This window comes from Rissa tridactyla, chromosome 11, assembly GCF_028500815.1.
Source record: "Rissa tridactyla isolate bRisTri1 chromosome 11, bRisTri1.patW.cur.20221130, whole genome shotgun sequence".
Classification (NCBI taxonomy): domain Eukaryota; kingdom Metazoa; phylum Chordata; class Aves; order Charadriiformes; family Laridae; genus Rissa; species Rissa tridactyla.
In genome coordinates, this window is record NC_071476.1 from 15,143,429 (window position 1) to 15,160,063 (window position 16,635).

The 16,635-nt window shown below is 36.9% G+C and overlaps 1 protein-coding gene across 1 annotated transcript in view; it reads left to right on the top strand.

Moving 5' to 3' along the window:
• The window catches only part of TENM2 (teneurin transmembrane protein 2), a 1,855,021-nt gene that overhangs the window by 269,933 nt on the left and 1,568,453 nt on the right, over window positions 1-16,635 (top strand). The window contains exon 4 of the mRNA XM_054217271.1: window positions 2,011-2,140. The gene's annotated coding sequence lies outside the window, so the exon portion shown is untranslated. The remainder of the gene's footprint in view (window positions 1-2,010; window positions 2,141-16,635) is intronic.

The window sequence follows — 16,635 nt, forward strand, 5'->3', positions numbered from 1 at the left end:
CTTTCTTCTGGGTTTTAATCGTATATATGCTGAAGAACAGAGATGTGCCAGTTCAATGATGTGTGTTCAACACTGTATGGAGCTGTATACAGTTCAACACTGTATGGAGCTGCTCAGATAACTTTCTTAATACTGAAACTTGATGACTTTGAGGGCTGATCACTTCACGTGGAGGATTCGTTACTGCAGTGCGAAGGGGCAGTTACATCACTAGCTCTGTTGTAGCTGGCCCTAACCCAGCAGCGTGTCAGAGGTTTAGCGTTCAGCTGTGTCTTCCCTTGGTCATTGCTGTGTTTATTGTCAGAGAGAGGTCATGAACAATTTAGTTGTTGCCTCATTTTACAGTGTTTGAGTTAAGTTTTTGTTATGTTAAATCCCTGACGTAGATGCAAGCTCTAGGTCTCCCTGATGTGCTTCAACATTTTGCATAATAGTTTAAAAATTGTATCATTTGCATATACACGCACTGTGGGTTAAAAATGTGCCTCAGCTTCTTAATGACTAAGGATTTTTGAAAATACTGCTGCCTGTTTGTTGCAAATTTACAGGATTTGCTAATAATAGTCATATTGGCAGACTCTTGGCTGTAGCAGCGTGTCTGATTTTAAACGTACAAGGAAAGGTGCAGAGTGATCAGCCAGTCCAGAGAGTTGAAACAGATATGGTCACAGAAAATATGATCTCTCAGAAAAGATTGGCAGAACTGGGCTTGTTTAGACAGGAAAATACAAGTGCCGTGAAAGAGGATACCAGTCTTAAAAGGAGTAAAGGTTATCACGAATAGGAAGGCAATAAATTGTTCTCCATATCCATTGCAGATCAGGATAGGGGATAGGACAGTAAGTAATGTGATTCTTTTTCAGTGAGGGAGCTTTAGATTGGACATCAGCAAAGAAAAGCAACCCAGACCACTTTTCTAACTGTAACAATAGTTAAGCACTTGGATATGTCACCCTGGGAGGCTGCAGACTTGTCTGCACACTGGAGATTTTCAAGAACAGATTAAGGAAACAGCTGTCAGAAATCATTTTGGTATAGCTTATCCTGCCTTGTTGAGGGAGATGGATTTTATGACCGCCTAAGGTTTTGAGGTACCTTCCTGCCCTGTATTAGGACTTAATAAATTTCACTTCTTTTCATAGAAAAAGAATCTTTTCTTAAACGAAGATTGCTATCAAATTTACTTTTTCATGGAGTATGTGTGTGTAGGGATGTATATATATATCTCCAAATTTATTCCTAAATTATTGCTGAGTCATTGCTGAATTATTATCCAAGCTATTAACTATTTCTCTCTGCTCTCCATTATAAAAAGCCTATCGTACTTCTCCTTTCCAGTTTTGCCTCTGAGAAATGGAGAGCAAGGAGAAAAGTGGTAAATGTTAACTCTTTGTTCCTCTGTCAGGTGTAAGTGCTATAAAAAATGGGGCCTTGTTTGTTTTATACAGATAAAATTCAAGAAATAAATTAGATATTTAATTCCAATTCAAGTAAAATATTTCAGTCAGTCATAGTTTTACCATTTAGTAAATATGTCACTCCGTGGCCTGAATTCCAATTTTCACATGCTGTTTTTTAATTAATAACCAATATTTGGTTTTTCCTTTGGAATTCAGTATTAACTAAGCTGTCAAAAGTAAAGTATTTAAACACTACACTACCATGCTTTCCATAGCTTAGAAGTGGCAAACTGTCATGGCTGGACATTGTAACAAATTGTCAGTCGTCACGCAGAACCATAATGCTGTGAATTTTTGTCTAAAAAAAATTTAAAAGAACATGAAAAAATACGCATAATAACTGTACAGAAAGTAGTCTAATAAACATCACCAATGGTAGTGCTGCGATAAATGCATCACATTCAGCACGAAAATGCTCTCCTTACACTAAAAACATTTCTGAAATTTTACAATTTTCTTGTAATAACATAATTGCAAATCAAGAGAGCATGTGGCATCACAGTCCTTGGCTCTTGATACTCAATAAATATTTGTGTGGATGTTTTTACAGTTTCCTGTGTTGCATTGCTATCTGCTTCCTCTGGTCATGTGGTAGGAGTGATGTGGAACTTTGCTAGTGGTAAGACCTTCTGCTGCAACTCCAAAAAGAAACCCAGCTGGGCTACTGAATGACTGTTTCGGTAAGACTGTGACAATAAAGGAGTTTCCTGGCATTCTGTTAGAGGGACAGAGGCAGACCATATCATTTAGACAAACCAGACCAAGTGTCGGATCTGGTTCCTTTAGTAGGTCATGAATAAGTGATCTGCTTCTGAAAATCTACTACTGTGAAGCTCGTATCAGTACAGCAGAATTTCCAGTTGAAGACTTCTTTTATTGAAAATATCTTTTGAAGTATTTTAATAAAGTAAGATTTAGTCCAGTTGGTAGCCTTCTCTAATTTTGGTTATAAGTACTTATTTCATTCAGACAGAGAAAGCAACAGTGTATTTAATCCATGTCTCTCTAGATTTTCTTGAGTCCCTCCTTTCCTCCAGATTTTCCTTTCCCTCAACCTACCCAGTTTCAAATATTTTCCAGGGAAGTGAAAAATAATCTTCAGGTGTTTCAGTAAGTCTCGTTCACTGGAATCTCTTTCTTAAACCGATACGAAACATATAAAATAAACAATGGCTTTAAAGATTATATTCTTTCTTGAATAACCTTTTTGACTTTAGTTTTTAAAAATAAGTTAAATGCATGCAAATATGTTAGATGTTTCAAAGGTGTTTTATCCCTAGTCTCACAAGCAGTCATTATTGTCGTTAGGAGTTCATTTGCTTTCCCAGTGTCCCAGAAATAATGAGATAATTAAGGAAAAAAACCACAAAAGTATATCGTGCAATTCAGGAAAGAAGGTTAAGCTCTTTAACCCTGAAGAAGATTTTTATTAGAAATTACTCACGCTTTGTTTAAGTACATCTGAACTTAAAGATGAGTAAAGAGTCCAAAATTGCAAAGTTCCAATATTTTATTGGTGCATGCTTTGAAAATATGGAGAGGAGCAACATGGAGTCCGGCTGATTATCCTTGATTTTCTTTTAGAAGTTAACTGTAGCTGTGCTTACATAGCTATGGAGAAAGTATGTCCTATGTTACTGAAAAATTTTCTATGAAGGAATAAGTAAAGTCAGTCATATTAATGTAGATATGTTTCCTTTCCTGCAGGAGGCTTTTCCAAGGACTTAAAAGTGCTTATTTACTTTTAGGTGGAGAAAGATAAAAAGGACAGCGTTTGCAAAATGTTTCTTATTTGTTCACAATTGGTAGTTTTACAACTGTCTGTCTGATATGTATCTTCCAAAATGTTTATTACTTTTCTTGGAATTAAAATTAATTTTCAGCTTCAATTACCGCATCACGTTTATGCAGAAATGTAGTATTACAAATAAAATAGCTGGGGAAGGAAGTGCCCGGTCAGTGATGAGTGCCAGCTCAGCTCCTCATTCCGATCTGTACTTTTGTTCTTCATATATCTTCAGAGGTGAATTCTGGATGATTTCTTCTTCAGAGCAGGGTAGAGACTTTATGGATGATGAGTAATTCATACATGCTTACTAAAATAATTCTAAATTCAGATATACCTTCTGCTCATCTTTGAAAAAGACTTTTGAGTACTAACCTTCTCTTAACTGCATCTTGGTATATCAACTAATTATGTCTTTTATGTAGTAATAATAAATAGATGCATTTTATGTACTGACATATCAAGAGTGGCATTAATAAACATTCCACCTTAATAAAAAGGAGAAGATGTTATTTGGTAGGTACTATTCTCCTGCATAATATGATGTTTTGGAGAATCAGATCCTAATTATCAGGATATATTCAATATGGGACCTAAAACTCTGCTTTGTGCACATTCTGATTTGAAGATTGAGAAGCCTTTTTTTGAAAGGGCGGCAGGGGACTTCTTCCATGATTACTTTATGAAATACTGTATGCTCAGAAATTGAGTATGAATATATGTGTGTACTCACACATACACACAGAAAGCAGGTAAAATTTTGACTTACAAAGCATGCTGGCCTTATATACCGACTTCATTCTTTTTACATTTGATTCCATCACTTCCTTCTTTTCACAGCTTTAATGAAATGGGAAACTAATGAAAAATGTTTGCAGTCCTGATTATAGAGCACTGAGCAGTACCAGCTCTGAGCGCACGCACGTATGAATCACAGCTCAAATGGATCTTTGATTGCTCATGTGGCTTTATACAGGTTATGATTTGTGATATCAGGGAGGACCAGAAATCATTTTCAATACATTACATTACAGTGCGCTTCAAATCTGCTGTGGAAAAACAAGTCAAGTGTTCTGCTAGCCAGTTGCTATCCCCATTATTATGGAATGCTTTAGGAGGTTTCCTTTTATTCATATCAGTTGTGTGGTTTAATTTAAATACCAAGCATCTAATTTGCTGCCTTCGTTTTAAAAGGGTACTTCTTAAAAATGGAGAGAATTCAGTCATTGGTTGGAGACATAGTACATGTCTTTGCAAGTCTGATTTCTGATTTAAATAGTTTTTTATTAAATATGAAATGTCCAAAGTACTTAATCATTGTTGGTTGCATGATAAACCATTTTACAGTACTTATTCTCCAGCATCTTATCTCGTAGCTGCAGGATGTTTGTTGATAGTGCTGCCTTCATGTTAGACAAGCATACAATAATTTGATTGTTCTGTTTGCTATGTTGTGCAGAGCAGTACTTTAAAACTAAAATTCTTTCATGTTTTGTGCTGTGACAAAGTCTATTGCTTTTATTTGTTGTACACTGGAAAGCTTCAAAATTATTAGTGTAGATTGTCTTTTCTTTCCTTTTCTTTTTTGGTTTTGTTTTGTTTGTTTGTTTTTTCCTTTTAACTTTTTCCTTGCAATCACTTTGATATATGAACATTGTGTAACCTTATACTCACACACGGGCTAGATCAAGTGTGTGGCACCTTATGTTACCCGAACTCGCTCTTCAAGCAGTCACCAAGATTGCACCAGATGCAGAAAGAGTGATACAGAAGGTTTCTAATATGAGAAACTAGACAGAAGTAAATCAAGAGTTGTTAGTCCTGTTGTCATCGTAGGTTCTGATGGATATGACTTTTCTAGGACAAGATAACCATACTCTTCATGTCTTTTGAGGTCACACAGTATGTTGAAGAATTTTTTTTATAAAAATTTTCAGTCCCAGCATAAAGGTACTTGAGTAAACATTGAGTATTGCGGTTCTGATCTCAGATGACAAAAAAAAATAAATCCTCCAAAACACATTTTCAGTCAGTGACTCAGAAGATAATGAGTTGGTGGCCAATTTACGTGGAACCAGTGTTTTTTAATTACTAAATGTTGCGCAGTTTCGTAATAAAATAAACATGTTTATAATGATATCTCAGTTCAGAGGATATTTGGAACTGTGAAACTGTTTTCTGATGCTCATGATCTTAACTGTTTCTGTTCACAGTGGGTTACAACTTTATCATGATATGTCAGACCCTATCTGAGTTTTTGCTGGTACCGTGTTAGAGAGCCTGCTTCAATTCCATCAAAGCCAAAGAGTAATTTCCAATTGGGTTTGGGAAGTATATTCACTACAGGTGTGTATTAATCACCCTGGAAGGTAAACACAATACTGCTGGAAGACAGATCAGTGGATTATATTTTAATTTTCTATTACAGTTCTTCTACTGTTGGTGCAAAACAGTAAAGGCTATTAATACCCAAATGGTGGCAGTCTTTTTCTGCATCTGAATGTATGACTGCTTCTCGACTTCATCCCAGCCATAGCCTCTGTACCGAATGCCTTCAAAACAGGAGGCAATGTGGCATCTACCTCCAGCTTTGGAAACCCTCCCAGAATGTAACCTGGTGGGCAAAAGGATGAACTATCTGATTTTCTGAGTGTGGCAGGTTACGGTAATGGCGCTTGTCTACTACCTGTTTGTAGTATGGCAGCGATTTCAGGCCCACCTCATTTCCTAATCTACATATGCTGTGTTGGGCATATACAAGTAACTGCTCCATCTGTAGTCATGTTTATTTGTTTTAGAGAATTCAACTGGCATTAATTTACAAAAATGAGGAAGGGTTGCCATCTACAATTATTAATTAGCATGCACATCTGCCGAGAAGGTGTTTCCATAAGCCTGTCTGAAGTACTTTATTGTTGTTGTTTTTTTCATTTGAGGGGGATCAATGCTAATTTTCAGTGTTTACCAGCAATCATAGATGACTTGCAGTTAAAAAGCCATCAGCTCTGTCACATTTTTCAGTGAACAGAATCCCTTTCCAGATGGCCCTTCATTTGGATAATGGACAGCCTAAGGGGATAAAAATGTCACCTGTTGTAGCTAGTCAACAATATCAATAAAAACAGAAGAATAGACCATTCATAAAATGGGCAACAGCCCAAAAATAATTTGTGAGTTGTTTAGTGAATGTTTTTGGTAGCAATCTTGCTCTAAGAATTCACAGACATCCTCAAATCTGGTCATTATTGCTTTTGCAGTAGCTGTTACCTTGCTGTTTCATCACGAATGCATCTGATTTTTCTTAATGTATTTTCTGACAAAAAAGAAAATATGTGAATGATTACATTGTGATTATGATTGCAAAAAAATCATGATTATAAGTAGGTAAATAGTAGATCTCTTGTCTTATTTCTTACAAAAAATAACTTTGGAAGGTACATCAGGTTTAACACAACATTGAGATTGATCCAAAATTCTGGAATTAATTGGTTTATTTTCTTTTTATTTTGGCCCGCTTAAAGATGTTTTAAAAGTTACAGATAATTAAGTGACATGGCAAATATTTACATTAAAATGAACATTTACATCTGAAAAAATTAAAAAACAACCAAAATTTTAAAGTCTGTGATGTAAAAAAGTATTTTTAAAGAAAATTCTGAGGGTCCCTCTCCTCATCTGGTAAAATCTGATGAATTTCTGAAGCATAATGCAGTGGCTTAGTATGCCTTTAGTATTAGTATTGCCAAATAAATGTTTTATCTGAAAATTTTTGTCCAGTGGCTTTGGCAATCTTGGCTATCTTGTGTTAGCAATTATAGCTGGGGATACTCAAAATGTGTATTTCAGAGTTTTCTGATAATTAGATATAAGTAAAATGGATAAAAGCCCAAGATAGGAAACCGTATCTCCGTGTAACCTGAAAGAGGTATCTCCCACGGACTGTTCTGAGAATCTTTGAGTTCTTGCTTCACATTATCGAGTGGAGGATGAGATTATCTGCTGGAAGACACTGCACGTCCTCACTGCTGACGAAAGGAGCCTGGAGATACAGACCTCCTAATCTGAGCACGAAGCCAGGTTAAGAGGTCTGAGTGTCACTAAGGGTCACCGCGTGTCAATGAGTGTGCACCACAAGAGCACCATCTGGCAGCTAGAGAAATACAATTTTTCATGGTGGGTTGTTGTAGCATGATGTAGCATGAGAAGCAGCAAACCATCAGAACCAGTTTGTTTATGTCAACCGTGAGTGTGTGTGAGTGGCACAGGTTTAGGCACACAGATCTAAGTAGAAGTGAAATTACTGGTATGACTGTATTACTGCTTACCATGTGAAATATAGTATTCATTCCCCTGTGAGAGTGAACAGTCTTGAAAGATGATTTAAAATATGTGTGTGCACTGTGAAATATTAGTTAAAAATATGGGTTGTGTCAAATTAGGGTTAAAATAGTTATGTCTATGCTATCCACACTGGCAAGAAGGAGTGGGGATTTCTGAGTTCTCTGTCCACTTTCAGCACTTTTTCCATTAAATACCCATCCTTTTTCTCACGCACTCTCTTATTTATGCTTCACATGACAGCAAGAGATAGTTTATTAATAATCTATCTCTTCTTTAGAACCTGAAGGTACTCACTGACAAAGAGGTGATCTACACACAGGAAAATAATTAAGTGACTGTCTTGCAAAGCTCTCACCTTGAAGGAATACACCAGAACAAATGGAAGGAACTGTGTCCTCTTTATATTTTTATGTATTTGTGGTCTCATAGAAATTTAGATGATGATTCCCTGTCTTCCCATTCAGAGACCTCAGGTTACTCTGTTGCATGAGGGTTGCATCAAGGTTGTTTTTTCTCATCTGTTCAGCAATTCATTCAGATCAGATAGAAAATTTTGGACTAAGGTACTTGGCCAGATTACGCAGTAGGAGGAAAACACATGTTTTTCTTTAAATATAACAGTGATTTCCATTGTATATCCATCTGCAGAGAAAAAAGCATATGTCAGTGACTTGTTCTTCATTTATAACTCCCACTCAAGAAATAGATTTTGAATGCGTTACAGGTACTATAGAATTTCCACTCGCAAGCGCAGGATTATTTTTTTTAAATAAAAAAATCTTACTCATTCTGTGCAAAGTACTTTTACTAATTGCTAGTGGCTTTCAAGGGATTCATGCTGGGAACTCAGCTCCATCCCTTTGAAGGAGGTAATTTTGATACCCTAAGTATATATTTACTTTTGAAAAATCATACCAGGGTCTGCTGAAAATACGTAGAAGGTAAACATGTAAAGTGATGAAACCTATGGAGTTACATTGAGTTGTCCAAGAGTAACTGAATTAATGTAGCACATGTATCAATAATAGCGCCTAGAGCTGCTAGCGGCTTCATGCCTAATAAATTGTATATAGTTTTTAAAATTAAAGCATGTTAATTGGAAGTCTTCTTTGCAGGTGAACAAATGCTGAACATGTTGTGTAGAGCCCTCCAACCATCTGGAGAAGAAAGTGTTTTCCCTTGATATTTAATGACCCCTGGTTAATGTAAAAGCACTGTTTATGGACTTAACTGAGATCAGTAATTAGCTTTTTGTAGGTAGGAGGTAGATTGAGTTAACGTAAACTCTGAGTGGTAATGGAAAAAACAGAGTGGAAATCCTTAGAGTGGAAATTGTTTGAAGCAATGTTCTCAGAAAAGAAGAGGAGAAGAAAACCTGTGAGTTCCTGATGGACTTAGAGCGTATTTTGAAGTCAAGTGCAGGAATAGTTGTGTTACAATCATTTTTTTTCTTTAGGTCTACATATTGATTGAAACCTATCAGGGAACCACATTTTATTTTTCTGACTGTTTTCCCATTTATTGTTTAAACTTAGTGTAGATTAGAGAGTTTATTTTCATGGTAGAAATCCAATAGGAGGTAAGTTTGAAAATACAAATGTGTGTCACCTTTACAATCTGATTAAAAAAACTTACTAAAACTGAGCATTGTCATCACAAGCAGCTGCTAATTCCGTTCACTTTTTTTCTCCCTCTGTGCTGCTTATAGCCAGGCAGGCAGAGGTGGTCACCTCCCACAGCTCCCCCTGCAGCTGGAAAGCCTAATCCTTCTTGCCATTGTTTTATTTGTTCTTCAAATGAAGTTCTAGCCACCGGTCATGTATATGAGATCATTATAGGGTCGAAAGAAAAACATGTTTGTCATCTTTTCTTACTGTTGAGCTTCACAGTGGGAAGAACACTCTGTGTGTGATAATAAAAGAACAGTTCAATTTCCTAAAATAATTATTCACTTATTATGTGAATGGAACCTACCTTTGTGGTATTGGAAAGGTCGTTAGAAATAGGTAGCTTTTATTTGTGAAAGAAGTATGTAAGAAATTTATCTTTATTTAAAAATGAGAGAATAACTAAATTTCTATTTACTGACTATTAAAGTAGCAAATAAAATCTTTGACTTTAAATTTATAAGGAATTTAGAAGGAATATATATACGGAAAATGGCAAATAAAATCACATAGAATACAAACTTCCAGGGAATCTCTTGATACTAATTAAGTAAATTATACTTAATTTGGCAAAATTTCAGTCAGACCGGCTTTTATTTTTTACTTGTGCAACAGAGAGTGTGTTTGTCAAAAGAGCAAATACTTCGATATTTTCCTTAAATATTATGTCATGTGAAGCATCCTCTATCAGATACTATGTTCAGTTCTTTGGTTCTTACTGTTATTCTGAGTATCTTCCTCATCTGTGTCTGATACAAAAAACATCTCTTGCAGAGTATTATGAGCCTATTTTTCCACTCTAAAGTGTGTTTTCTCTCCCAGATCAGAGTACTGTGAAAATAAATAAATTTAATACACTATCTATGTAAGAACGTGACAGATGAAATTGGGGTCTCATTATGTGAATGCCAAAGCACTAGTCGCGTTCTCCAAGGTAGGGTTTCATGTCATATGTATGTGAAAGCCAGTGTTATTTCCAAAGAGGCTATTCTAAAATGTACTGTTACTGTTCAATATTTAGCAATATTTTAATGTTGGGTCAGCAGTGAGATGCCATAAAATATTTAAAAAGAAACACTGAGTTAAAAATTCCACGCCATTCCTCCAGCGTTTCCCTGGAGTTTAGGTGTGCATTTGCTGCACAGATGGTGCAGCAGCAGTATCACACAGTGCTGTCAGGTCCCTGATATACGTAGTGCAACACCATGAGTGCAAGATAAATGAAAGCCCGAGCTTCACGTTTCCCGGTGTTTTAGGGATTAATTCTACTGTTTATTGATCCACTGATGCCTCCTGGAAAACTTCAAAAAAAATCTCTCTATGAGAATATAATTTTACATCTGTGTTATACTAGATGTTGTCTTAGTTTACTTTCATCATTTTTCATTACTATTGACATTTCTTTGAATTTATGTGATATTTTTCATCTTGGAGTTCATCAGCCATTGGGTTTGATTCAATCAGATATCATAGTCATGGTTTGTGAGGTCAAAGGCTTGCACAATTTATCTCTGTTATTATAGTACCCATATTTTTTAGAAAGTTCATATATGTACTTATTGTGTCTGCATGTATGTTATAGGTAAATGTTAATTATTTGGTATACAGTATATTGCACCAAGGCTAATGCAAGCACAGCAAATTACTACAATTAATGGGTTAAGCTTTGCACTTTTCCGAAGAAGTAATGTATAAGAGCTATCTGAGCTTCTCTTGCAGGATAAAATGGACTTGTGGGCCTCCTCATTCATCTGTCCAGCTTTTGTTGAAATTATTTTAGTACTGTCTGGTCAGTGCTGCTGTTTTCATAGAATCATAGAATCACAGAATCATAGGGTTGGAATGGACCTCTGGAGATCACCTAGTCCAACCCCCCTGCCAGAGCAGGGTCACCCAGAGCAGGTGGCACAGGAACGCGTCCAGGCGGGTTTGGAATGTCTCCAGAGACGGAGACTCCACCACCTCGCTGGGCAGCCTGTTCCAGTGCTCTGCCATCCTCAAAGGAAAGAAGTTCCTCCTCATGTTTAGGTGGAACTTCCTATGCTCAAGTTTGTGCCCGTTACCTCTTGTCCCATCCCTGGGCACCACTGAAAAGAGCCTGGCCCCATCCTCCTGACACCCACCCTTTAAGTATTTATAAGTGTTGATAAGATCCCCCCTCAGCTGTCTTTCTCCAGTCTGAAGAGACCCAAATCCCTCAGTCTTTCTTCATAAGAGAGGTGTTCGAGTCCCCTAATCATCTTGGTAGCCCTTTGCTGCACCCTCTCCAGCAGTTCCCTGTCCTTCTTGAACCAGGGAGCCGAGAAATTTTATTTGTATTATAGTTGTTTCTAAAAGTATCTCTGCATATTCATAGTGAGGGACCCTCACCTTACAAAGAATTCAAAGTTAAATGGGCCAAGAAAAAGAAGTTACTTTCTCTGCTGTACAAGCGAGGAACTGAGTTGCAAAAAAATAGATAATTTGTCCAAGTTATACAATGAACTTATAGCTGGTCTAACAAGTGACTCCTCATCTGCAAAGTACAGTGCCTTAAGTCAGTTATTCTCTGCTATTATTGATGAGTATTTATGTATATAGAAATACTCATTTTGTGCTGTCACCCTGCTGACGTGAAAGACCAAGTGATTACGGAGGCAAAGCAACCAAAAATGAGGTTAGCGACAGGCCATCTCCACGTCAGGACTTCACAGCACCTCTTGTACCTTTTAAAAACTGCATATTGCATTCTGGTTCTAGTACAAAATGAAACGTGATTGCAGTAGGTTGAGGTGATGTCAGATCACATGACACAAAAATAAAAGTTTTGCTAGTGCCAGATGCCAGAAATAATAAAGTATTTATCATTCTCATGAGCTGGTGCTCAGCCAGCACTTAAAAAAATCTAAATTATACTTAGTGTGGGTTATGGATTCAGTAGTATTTTGCTAGAAGGGAAAGTGAGATTTTGCAAGATTGCAGGGAAGAGGTGATACTGCAGTATTTCCTACCTACTATAGTGTAATGCCGCATACATTTGAAATGTGCCGCATTCCCCAGTTGATTACCGGAGGGTAGTGTTCAACATGCCAGAACAGCATGACAACAGATACAGTGGCAAAGTTAAAAATAAAGCAGAAGGTGGGGGATGAAATATATTGACTTTGTAGCAGTGAGAAAGCCATTCTGCTGGATCAATGCTGGACTTGGTCAGAGTTGTGGCATGGGGCTTTTCTCAAGCAACCATTCTGCTACTTTAAGATCATTGGTCTGGAGACGCTACAAGAAGCTGAATAGCTATGAAATACTTTACTGCATATCACCTGCTCTCTTCTTTATCCTGTATGGAAGAATTTAAGATGTGCCTAGTCCCCTATGAAATAGGACTGCGATCAAACACACTCCACAACTTAACTTAAGACTGAAAGAAAAAGTTAGTGCGGTAATTTTCAGCCAGTGAGGAATGAAATATTCTTTAGCTTAACTAATTTAGTTCTGGTTTTATCCCTTTAAAATCAGTGAGGATTATACATTAAACATTATACAATCAGTTTTGTAGCAGTTCTAATTTGGATTACATTTGATCAAATGTCACTTTTATGTCATACAATAGAGTGATTTTTCTGTCAGAAGAAAGAAAACACCTGAACTTGTGCCTGTTACGTTTGCTAGCAGTTGCCTGACGCTGACAGATGATGGAGTTGGCTTATTTCTGGGACAGTTGTCTCACCACTCCTTTCTCAGACATTCCTTCTCCAGTTCAGGGACGTCTCAGCTGTTCCTGTAGCAGCTGCACGGCATCTTTAGATGCTAAGCTGATCCAAAAGCAAAACTCTTGACATGTGGTGTCCTTAAATAGCTAGTAAGCAACCACTTGAGGTACCTCACAGAGGAACCAGGTAGGCAATTGGTGTTCAGAATTGCTACATCTATCTCAAGCTAAACCATTCTACCCTTCAGTTAAAGTAAGGAGATAAATTAGCTATTGAAAGATAACATGCATGTGGAATCCTTAAAATCACACGCCCAGAGTGGCAGTCAGGTACTCTACTCTTCATGTTCTCATAGACATTTTCCTGCACCTCGCAGAGCTAACAGTTTGAAAGAGAACGTCATGAAATCCAGTGTGCGTATGGTAATGATGCCTCACACAGGCATGAGAGAAAATAAAAGGACAATTGGTTCCTGAGCTCACGATTATGTACAATGCTTATTTTTATCCAAAGATGTCAAAGATGTTTTCATATCTGAACTCTTTTCCCCTTTTATTCAAATTGGCTTTAGCAGAACAAAATGATTATGAAGCCCATTAATCTTAATTTTTCACACTGAGATTCATTTTACAGAACTGGAAGCTACAGAAATGGAACCATCCACCTCTTTCTCTGTCACTAGGATACCTAAATGTAATGCAGATTGAAAATTAAATGCAAGAGACAAGATAGCAGTTCAGTACCGTAGTAATTTCTAAATAAATAGACTTAGATTGATGGAAGAGAAAAAAAAAATCTGTTTTCCCAATAACACAAGATAGTAATATTTGTATAAAAAAGTCTCATATTGATTAGGATTTTTTAGAGCTTTGAATTTATTTCTCCAATCTATTTAAATGTATTGGAAGTAGAACTGATACTTTACTGTCTTGTATCTTCTTTAGCCACTAACAGGAAGCTGTAAACTGTGGCAGATTTGGATGGCAGTATTTCAAACCTCCTTTGTGGAGTTTTAGCAAAAGGGCAAGATAATCGAGAACTTGGCTCAGTATATTGAATAAATATTCACTTTTCTTAACTCAATATGTAACCTCCATGAAGTCCGTACTCCTATCCAGTAATGTAACTTTAAACCCTGTGATATTTTAAGAAGACTTTTTGGATTCTGTTTTACTTAGTTGATATCAATTATTATCTAAGAAAATAACAAAAGAATGTTATTTATGCTAACATTTTTACAGGAGAAGAAAAGGAATAATTTTCCACTACTGAAAGGTTTGTGTTTTGCAGTGGTTGTACAATAGCAGGATAGAATTCAGAAAATCGTTGGTGTGGAGGTAACCTGTGTACCTTCCTGTAACCGAATGAGTATTTTTGCATCTTTTAACTTGCTTTTGTAATGTAATATTGCAGTATCCCCCAAAATAAAAATACACCCCCACACACTTTGCTTGGTTTCATTTAAATTCAGATCAAGTGATATAAACCCAACAATTTATTCTGACTTTGGTGGAAAACTAGTCCAGTGTACATTAAAATTTGGCATTTTCACAGTTGAGTTCAGGAACCTTGGTACAAAAATTTCAGGATATTCAGGTAATTTTTAGAAGTGTTAATTTTTTATAAACTTTAGGGGATGGACTATGAACTTCTTACACACATTTATAATCTGTTAGCAATTACTGGGTACGTTCAATAGGAACTTTGTATCTTTCACTTTGATTAGGGAAGCATTAACATACTTAACTCATGTGAGTGCCTGTGAGACCTTTGGATATGTCAGCAGCTCTCCAAATTGACTTTACTGCTGGATGATAGCAAAGGTGGATTGGAATCATGTTTGAGTGCTTCTGTTCCTTACTTTCAGGGAGATCCCAGAGGAAGGTGCTGGATAATTGCTCATTCACTCTGAGAGCTCTCTCTTCATTATAAAATAAATAAATGAATAAAAGTGAAAGAGGAAATTGCACCATTTGCTAAGTAGACCAGACATTACTTCATAATTGTTCAGCAGAGAAGAAGGGGAACCAAATCCTGTGCTCTAAACCATGCAAGCACAAGAGAAGAAATTAAGGAAGCTTCTGTGTCTGTGCTGTAGACAACTGTCTGTGTGTTTCATCTACCTATCTGCCTACTAGGTAAGGATCTTCCCCTCTGTAAAGCCATTTCGTTTATCAACATTAGACTGATGAACAAAAAAAGCTGGAGCAGAATGGGCCATTTTCTAAATTATGAACTCTGTTACAGTTCTCTTTTTGTGAATTAATATATACGTGAGAGGGTTTTGCATATGTCAGTTTTATTATGACAGAGATTTAAGGAACATATAAAAGCCAGTTAAGATGGACATACTACCTAAGCCTAGTGATAATTTTATTCTGCTATTTATGTTTCTTGATTTACTTAGCATACCCCAGTAGAGCATGATAGAATAGCGAGGACTAGTATCTCTCTGACATCTTCTGTAGTAGGTTGTTGTGGCCATTTAAATCTGAAATGGCAACTGTCAGAAGCAAGGCTGCCTGTGCAAGGAAGAGGTGAGGCAGCAGCAGAGGAGAAGGCTGAGGCAGAACTGACGTACCGCTTGGTGTCTAGGAAAGGAAAAACACAGGATAATGCTACTCTTCTTTTTAAGACTGTGTCAGGTGCCTGGTTGTGCAGTAGCTGTGGCAGGGGGGCTCAGGGATCTCCTTTCAAGCCAATGAGGACAAGTTTCGGAAGAGAGAGAATAGCTTGTAATTTGCTGCCTTCGTAATAAAAAGGAGATGTGAAAGAGAAGAGCAATTGTCTGCTGGGCTGTCTGACTGAGGAACAGACATCAGAACGCTACAGGTGCATGGGAGTGTAGAAAAAACGTCATGTTTGCAGTGTTGCCTGACAGCAGAAACAAGGGTATTGGACCGAGGATTTTGTAGTGGACAAGGTTGGATGGAAACAGTTTAAAAGCCATCTAGATAAGTGCACTCAGGGCTACAGCCTGCTTCGTGATCCAAATAGACGCTTTGCTTCACTATTCATTTGGATTAGAACAATATACTTGAATTAAGTTTGAGGTCTGTTTTGTTTCAGGTGCCTTAGTGTTGTGGTATTTTAAAATTTTATGTCTCTGCTTTCTTATTATTACATTTACTACTACCAGATTTCTAATTTGAAAATGTAGGCAAAGAATCAAATGTTTTTTCTCAACGTTAGATTAGACAGCATGCTGATCAGTCAAATTTCCCTGACACGGGTTGTCTCCTGACGTTGTGCAGGCAGCGCTGGGGTTCTGTGCTGATCTAGGAATCTAATGCCACCTGAAGATTAAAACCAAAACAAATCAACCAAAGGCTGCTGAGAAACAAGAATGCTGCTTTATTTGCACAGTGTTCATTGAACAATATATTGATATCAGGATGGTGTTGGATAGAAGGGAGATTTAAGACAGCTCACTGAGGATTTGGAAGAAACAATAACAGGACATTCAGTTAAAATACTCATGCTTTTCAGTCAGTTCTCCAATATTTTTTTACTGTTGGAAGAAACAATAACAGGACATTCAGTTAAAATACTCATGCTTTTCAGTTAGTTCTCCAATATCTTTTTACTGTTTTATTTTTCTAACAAGAATCCAGAGAAGACCAATATAACCAATAATATGCGGTACCGTGAGGACAAAACATTTGGAGTTACCACAAACTGCTTTAGAA